The 9,239-nt window shown below is 34.2% G+C and overlaps 1 protein-coding gene across 1 annotated transcript in view; it reads right to left on the bottom strand.

The window, feature by feature from the left end:
- The window catches only part of LOC106875361 (uncharacterized), a 208,057-nt gene extending 207,944 nt beyond the window's left edge, over positions 1–113 (bottom strand). Inside the window, exon 1 of the mRNA XM_089348409.1 lies at positions 89–113. The gene's annotated coding sequence lies outside the window, so the exon portion shown is untranslated. The remainder of the gene's footprint in view (positions 1–88) is intronic.
- Between the last annotated feature and the right edge of the window lie 9,126 nt (positions 114–9,239).

The raw sequence follows: 9,239 nt of genomic DNA on the forward strand, positions 1-9,239 counted from the left end.
GTTAGTGTAAAATGTAAAATGCCAAAAATAATTTGGGAACATGAAATAAAGAAAAAAGATATTAAAGTACAAGTTTGAAAGATGTTACCTGGTTTGGGAGCTTGACTAGCTGTGAGTGGCGTTGAGTTTACACATTCAGTTATATCATCAATTAATTTGCTGTTGGGTGTGGTGGAGAAGAAGGTGATTTTCAGTACATACTATTCCCCTTCTGTCTTTTTATTTTATTTTGTTTGAAATATATATATTTTTTTATATGTTTTATTGTTGTAGTTGTGGCTGTGATTCTTATTGCTTTCTTTTAAGTTTCAATTGGTCGTTTAATCATGTCAGACAACCTAAACGTATTGACTGACGACACAGATTTTGTGGAACCTCTTTATAAATACAATGAGACGAGCGATCGATAAATAAGAAATAAATTAATAAATTGTTGCAAGCGTTGACTTCGGTCCTAAAGAGCATGTAAATGTAACAGCTCAATAAATACTAATACTTGCACATACATCGACACATTAATTGGGTGGTCATATGAATGCATTCATGAATAGGAGTACACACTTAAACATACACACACACACACATGCATACACACACAACATACACACAACATACACGCACACATATATATACATCTATACACAATATTATATATATATTTATTCACACAGGGCAGTCCAAAAGTCACTAAACAATTTCATATTTACCTTTATTAAAGTACAAGTTTGAAAGATGTTACCTGGTTTGGGGGCTTGACTAGCTGTGAGTGGCGTTGAGTTTACACATTCAGATATGTCATCAATTAATTGTCTTTTATAAATAATAAATACACTCTTTTGAAAACATTCAGAATTAGTTTTGAAGATGATGTCCTTTCAAATGGCCACCCTTTCGTTCTTGAGAATGGTGAACTTTTTCTAGTGTCCCATCACCATTCGTAACGTTTCTTGACTTACTCCATCAATTTCTTCGTCTTCAACTGCTGGATGGACCCAAGCTTGTTATGGTATACTCTGTCTTTCAGATATTCCCACAAGAGAAGTCAAGTGAGCGTGTGTTTCTTGATCTGGGCAGCGGACACTAATCGTACCCAATAATCTGTTAGCTTCAGTTGCTGCACTAGCTGAATTTTATATGGGAATAAATACATCATCCTTTAAGCTCTCTGTCGTGAGCTTTCAGATATATGCGCACCATTTAGCATTCAAGAGTACTTCATATTTTTTAAGTAATCAGGTATAATGTCCACCTCCATGTCCCTGTTTCCAACTCGTACGTTAGCTGTATGTCTTCCTTCAGTGGGACTTCACCTACGATACAATGGATAACAGTTATCATCACTTAACGTTTATGAACGAAACTCATAGCGGTAATTTTTGTTGCAATGCCTATTTAACATTTAAAGCAAAGTTTCACCGAACTATTTTCATTCATAAGATTATTTTCGCTGCTTTAAATTCTCGCTTGCTGTCTATTAACAAATATTTAAATGGTAAATAATATATTTATCTTACAAATAGCGGAACTGACAGATCGAAAAGTTTTGTGAAATAGATTAGCCATCTCAAAAATACATAGTTGCAAGTAATAGTAGGAATTTCATTCAATAAATCGAAATAAATTTACAGCAGGATTAAATCTGAAGGATTTAGCAAATATGTTCCTATTTTTATTGACTTGACGGAGAATATAACACAAACTTTATTTTTCCTTAAGTTGCGTACATATGAATTCAGCAGAAAAATTGAATAAATTCCTAGTTATTTATATTTTGGTCCAACATGTGGTAAACTAATAGACTCGTTAGAGCGTCGAACAGATTTCTATGAAGTATTTATTCCGACTCTCTGCGCTTTTAGTTCAAATCCTGTCACGGTGAAGGTTTTGCCTTATATCTTTCAGGGTCGATAAAAAAGTACCAATGGAGGAACCGAAAAAAAACAATAGACTATATACCTTAATGAATTTGTCTCGTCTCTGCTTTTTTGAATTCAAATACTACCTCGTCTTACTTAGGAGGTAGACTTAATCCGTCGACGGTCTAACAACACTACCAGGTGCTTTCTCTTGTTTTGCGTGTATACATCTATACATATTTTGTATTTCATACCAAAACTATTATATTTAAAATATGTCATATAGCTAATTTGCTTATCTTCATAATTGCTTCTATACCATTTCTTTACCTTGTGGAATCGACACCCTGCAAAGACATCTTTTGAGCACTACTGTCTTCTTTACGGAGAATCTCTGGATCTCATCTGTGGACTGGATATATGTGTGTCTGTGAATATTATGTGCGTGTGTATGCATATATCTACATACATACATACATACATACACACACACACACACACACACACACACACACACACACACACACACACATATATATATATATATATATATATATATATATATATATATATATATATATATATATATATATATATATATATATATATATATATATATATATATATATATATATATTTCGCCATGATAGATCGCTGATCTGTGTTCCTTTGAGTTGAAGAGCGTAGCTCGAAACGTCAAAGACTTTCTCTATTCCCGAGCGTTAAACTAATACATCCATTTGTTGTTTACACCACCTGTCTTCGTCTGTTGTTTTTTTTCGTAAATTCTCCCATATATATATATAACCATAAATATATATATATATTTGTTTTGCAAGATATATATATATATATATATATATATATATATATATATATATATATATATATATATAACCATAAATATACAGGGATTAGCAATTGAGTTCTTGTATATATATATATATATATATATATATATATGATGGACTGGACACTTCAGTTGTAAACCAGAGACGATTTATTTATTGTCATCAAACGAAAGAGCTGCACATTAGCTCCCTTCTTCCCTCAAATCGTCATTGTTAGTACACGTCCACACGCGTACCACGTGTCAGGTGTCGAAGTGATTGCAGAGCAACGTGAGACGAAGTGTTTTTGCTCAAGAGCACTACGCACTGTCCGGTCCACGAATCGAAATCACGATCTTGTTCTACCTCTTCCACTAACTTATTGCGCTTCTGATATTTCCAAATATTGACCTCGTCCTTATCGAAAAGAATCAATAGAGAGTGACACTTCTGAATGAAACAACTGCAACCACATGTTGCTTTTTTATTGATATCGAAGTTGATGAAACACGTCTCCGTTCAAATAGAATTTGAACAGATTGGAAAAGGAAATTAGAGACAGTATTGTGTTTTGTGTGGTTGACTCTTATCTTGACAAGTTGCAAACGTTCTTACCTTTTAAAATTTAACTAATATCGGCTTACCTTGGCCAGGAAATTGAAATGAAGAAACGTAGTATACCAAAATTCTGTATAACCCTATTATCAACTTTCGACTTACTTCTGTAAAGAAAATCGTCTAAAATTACAAAACCAAACAAATATAAAGATAGGTGTGAATAAACACGATTGGTACATAGGTATGTGGCAAATAAAACAGCAGTTGTAGACTAGGATGCTTGCACACACACACACACACACACACACACACACAGAGGTGAGATTCGGGTATAAACCTTGTAGAATACTATGCAAAGCTCGTCTACAATTATTGGCTACCTGATGTCACTATACAGTAGAAATACTCCTGCTACTGGATATACTTCAGGTATTCAATAGTGTCCGGAGAGTTTATATAAATAGAGACTGAAAATAAAATTTATAAAATTCTTTATTCAATTCCACTCCAACCGTTTCGACTTGTTCTCGAATCTGTAGTTCACAGGTGAGCTGTCTCTGACGTATACCAGTTCAATTATGTCTGAGACATATGTATTCGAACCCGTCAGAAAGCCATTCGTATGAAATTGGTTGTTTATTTGTCTATTTGTTCGTCTCCTGTGTGCTCGAAAATCTGTTGACCATTTATGTTCAAACTTGGTTTATAGATTCTTTAAACTCAGGATTAAGTTTTGCACAAATATGGATCTGGTTCATGGACCATTGGGGAAACATACATTTTTGGCCCCATGAATAAAATTGAAAAAATTTTAGAAGAACGTAAATTCCGCCATAAGTTTAATGATTATGTAAAAACAAAAGGGCGTATGGTCAAGTTCTTTAAACTTGGTAACATGGGACAAACGCTTCATTTTCACAGCTGGTGTTGAAAATAATTACTTACTTCATTCCATATACATAAAAAGCTTTAAGCTTCCATCAAATGTCTAAAGATATATGGTGCAATATCTTAAAATGATGTCGTAGTAATAAAACAAGTTGGAACTTGCCTTGAAATTTTTTTAAAAGTATAAAACCAGAACATATTGAATTTCATTTTCAGTATAATTTCAAAATTTAATCGAATCACATCCTCCGTGTTGTTCGGATAAATAATAGTGACATGATGAACCCGAAGAAAAATGCCAGTGAAGAACAAGTGTTAGGAAAAATGACTTCTAAAGCAGCTACAAAAAATATGGGTAAAATGAATTGGAAGAAGAAAAGAAAAAAAAAAGAAACAATTATTCATCAACAGGAATCAGATGAACGAAGATCATTTAGACTTCAATACAAAAGAAGTAGGACAATATAAAAGAGAGAGGGTAAGTCAAATGTACTAAGATCATCAAAACTTCAAGAATAAAGATTAAGAAATGCTCAGAATCGGCAAAGATAAATCAGGTTTGCATAGAGCATCGAGACTTCAAGAACAAAAGATAAGTAGCAGACAGAATCAGCCAGACGAGTGATTTGCTCCAAGAGCAACGTTCCAAGAGATTAGGAAAACAGATTACCATGAAGTAGAATCAGAAACAAGAAAGTCATAAAGATTGCAAATGGAGAGAGAAACAGAGCAGCTGAAAGGCGGCATCAAAGAGAAAACTACGAAGCAGTTATTGATACCATTAAGCACCAGAATGGTGGAATACCCTTCCTAGATGCACCAGAAGAGGCTGAAAAGAGACTTGTTACGAAACGGCTTTATGCAAAAGCTAGGCGGTGAAGAAGAATTGCCATTCCATTTGCACCTCCAAGTATTGCTGCAAACCTCCATGGAGGCCGTACAGCCCATTCAATTTTCAGACTTCCACTGGACATATGGTCTAATGAAAGCCCTGCGTGCTATATCAGCAAGGATTCAGAAATAGCTGAATTTCTCAGAAGATGTCAAGTCATAATATGGGACAAGTGTACAATGACAAGATAACTCTTGAAGCTGTTGACAGATCATTGCGAGATATTCGAATTAATGATTCTCCAGTGGGAGGTGTAACAGCGTTGTCCTATCTGGTGATTTTAGACCAAACCCTTCAAAGTCTTCCTAACTGAAATTCGTGCGAGCCTTAAATCCTTGCAACTCGAGCACTACATAAAAATATTGAAGCTTGAAACAAATATGCGAGCTATCTCCATGGTGACTGATTATCTAGACAGTTTTCTCAAGACTTATTAATACAGGGAGAGGACATGTAGACAATGAAGGCGCAATAAATTCATCATCTATTTGCACAATGGTGAAATCTGGAAAAAGAGCTCTCAACAAAGTCATTCCAAATCTCACTGTACATTATAAGGACCACAAATGATTGTGTGAAAGGGCAATTCTAGCTCTGAAGAATGTAACAGTGAATGCAATAAACTTTGTTCATATGTGCCTTTCTGGAATTTGCCAGATTGATCAATCAAAAATAGCAAATTATCCAGTCGAGTTTTTAAACTCACAGGAACCACCAGGTTTGCCTTCTCGTAAGCTTGACTTGAAACTTTGAGTACCTATAATGCATCTAAGAAATTTAGATCCTCCAAAATTGTGCAATGGAACACGACTTGTTGTGAGGAAAATGATGCCGTACGTTACAGAAGTTATTATAGTCTTTGAAAGTGGAGCAGGTAATAATGTAGTCATTTCAAGAATTCCGTAAATACCCACTGATATACCAATACAGTTTAAAAGACTAAGTTTTGTAATGTCCATCAACAAATTGCAGGGAGAGTCGTGATCAGTTAATGGCTTGCAATCGGAGGAGACTTGCTTCTATCACGGACAATTGTTTGTTGGAAGCTCAAGCGTTGGAAGTTCAAAAGAAATCTTGTCGTTTATACTTCAGTTGGAAAAAGCTCATAATGTTGTATATGAAGAAATCTGATCCTAATTTGCTTTTATTTTCTGTTTCAAGTTTATTGTTGTTATGATCTCACAGAATTTGTTGTTAGGACAGTAATTACGGAATCACTAATCACGATAGGTATTAAGAAAATAAATCAAGTTTAGCATGAAATTTCATTTTTTTAAAACCCGGGTAACACCTGGTACATATACTAGTATACATGTATGTACGTATGTATGTTGTATGTACATATACAAAACCTATCTTAGTCAACAACTGTTGTTTTGCTTTTCGTACACAACAAAACAACAGTTGTAGTCTAAAATGACTTGAGATATACATATACACGTACATACTCACACACACTTGACTTTGTACATATGACCTATTGGTAACACTAGCTCCTTTAAAAAAGTCTATATTACTGTTACATATTGAGTAATGTATTAGTCGTTTTGAAATTTAATCGATGAGTGAAGTTATTTATTTTGCATTTCAGGTTATCAGCGTCGAAATTAATTTCTTGAAACCATTCAGTATATCTGCCATGTTTATCTAATCGTCAATTATTTATTTTTAATCAGTAATGGGATTGTCATCTGTTACTTAACCATATCAAATGCTCTTTAACGAAATACCAGCGCTCTTCATACATTTGGTTCTGTTTTCTGCCGCTCCTATTACGGCCTTTACTCCTCGGAGTTGGCTCGTTTTGTACCTACGCCACTGACATCACCGGCATACTTGTCTCGCCACCTTTCATTACATCTGAGCGCCCACCCGTCCCTTTTCCCACACAAACTACAATACGCAATCATTCATCCTCCAAATCTGGTTGACCCGGAACAGTTTAAATGAAGCATTAATAGCATCAACCTCACCAGTCTCGGAAGACCGGCAAGGCTCATGGGCTCTGTTACTTCCTCTACAATCACCAATTAAAAAGAACACAAATCATTCTCAAAGAATAATTAATATACTTAAGAATCAACTTAATAATTAAACTACTGAGGAAAAACTTTCTTAAGCGATCATCAATATTTTGTGTATAATAAACTAACATTGCTTTTACCATTTCTTCATAGTAGTTTATAGTAGCAGGTAAGTTATCGTATTTACTCGTGTATAAGTCGCACCTCAGTTTATCGATTAAAATTAAGTATAAAATAATGCCAATTGAAAACGAGTAAATACGGTAAATTAAGTGATAATTATTATCCGACGTACAAACAAAAGATTCTCAATTACTTGAAGTTTCCTTTGTCACTGGAGGAAGAAAACGAAAACCTAGCGGTTATTGTTAACGACAAGGGGAGATGATTTTAAGAAATTGTCTGTATCAGTCTTGCCTTATATTTATAAACAAGGCAGTGAAATGTATGTGATTTTACTGGGACATAATTTCAATATTCTGCCCAAGCCACTATGCTTTATTTGCCGGGAGACATAAATATCAAACTCCCAATTTTATTTCACATCGGTGCAGACATACCTGTGAGATGAACAACGCATTTTGCAATCATGTAGTTTCGAGTTCACTCCCTTTTTGCAGCATTTTCTACCATAATCCCAGGGCGACCAAAGCATTGTGGGCGAAATTGGCTGACCGAAACTCGTTGTGTGTATATATATATATATATATATATATATATATATATATATATATTGTAGCAAGTCATAAAAGGCGGTAATATCACGTAATGGTCATTTACCCGAACAATCATGATTATTAGTAATCCTATTGGTTAAAATTACTGCCCATATACGAATTCTAAACTTTCGTCAAAGAAATCTTTCGCGAAATACGGTTCTTAGAATTCGGATATGAGCAGTTATAAAAACCCTGATTTTTGGGGAAATTACACAGTGATCGTAGGATGTTACTAAATTCCACGACATTCACTCCTTGAGATATTAGTTATTTTTTATGCCATGTCTATGACTTAAATCCAACAAGACTTATTTGAATTGTTGTGAACTCTAGTAGTTAGTGTGAAGGATTAGCTAGTGTGAATTTTAAGTCTTAACTCTCTACGACCAAATCACTTTAATTTCTAATTGTACTATAAGTGCTAAATTTACATAAATAAACTGATGTAGTAATTATTTTCTCTTTCTTCACGTTCTTCAACTTGTTACTGAAATTTATTTCTGCAATTATGATGAAACTGTATTTTTTTTTATAGCGGTTAAAAGAACACGAATTTATTTATCGTCAACATACATGCACGCAATAAAATGTCCGTTAGCGTTTCAGAGTATATATTTGTCGCTATGGCTTTTATGTAGCTGGAGTCAGGATTTATGTATAAAGATATCACTTATAAATAAGTTATAAGTGACGTGTTTATCAATATATATTCCTACTTCAAAAGTAAAATAAATATTGATAAACACGTTACTGTGTCAATTAATCTTTGTTTCTTGACATCTACCATTAAATTGTAATGGGAAAGAAAATCTATCCCCAATATCGGATAAGGCAAATCTGCTACAATGAAAATTCACTTATATTCCCTCCTTAAATGCAAATCGAGAGTTAAACTAATTTCTCCAAATGTTTGGATGTCAGACTGATTAACTGCTTGTAGAGTCAAATAAGCAGGCTTAGGTTTCTCTTTCAAATGTTCAGCTAGCCAAATGGAACAAGCTGCTCCTGTATCCACTAAGAATCTTTGTTTGGAGTTAGCGTCAAATATGAAGAATACGCGACTATTTATGAAGTTGTCCACATATTTCGTCGCGTCTAATCTGTGGTTGAAAAGTTTCCCGACCTTTGTTTGTTCAGAAAATCAAACGAGCATGGCTTAATACAATAAGATTTGTCACCAAACTTTGAATGGTAGCAGCATATAGCATTTCTTTTGGAATTTTTGATCTACACCATCTTGCATTATTTCTGTTATAAGAGCGTTTATTTCTTCCCAGTTGAAGACTTTCGATCTTGTCTGACTTTACTGACTCTCTAGATGACAATTCCAATATACCATTTGAGAGAATCTTGCTCTTTCACCGCTGAGGGGCTTATGTAGCAAGTCATAAAAGGCGGCAATATAACGTAACGGTCGTTTGCCCGAACAAGCATAATTGTTGGTAATCCCATTGGTTAAAATTACTGCTCAT

Source organism: Octopus bimaculoides, chromosome 3 (genome assembly GCF_046866305.1).
Source record: "Octopus bimaculoides isolate indiv1 chromosome 3, ASM4686630v1, whole genome shotgun sequence".
Taxonomy (NCBI): Eukaryota; Metazoa; Mollusca; class Cephalopoda; order Octopoda; family Octopodidae; genus Octopus; species Octopus bimaculoides.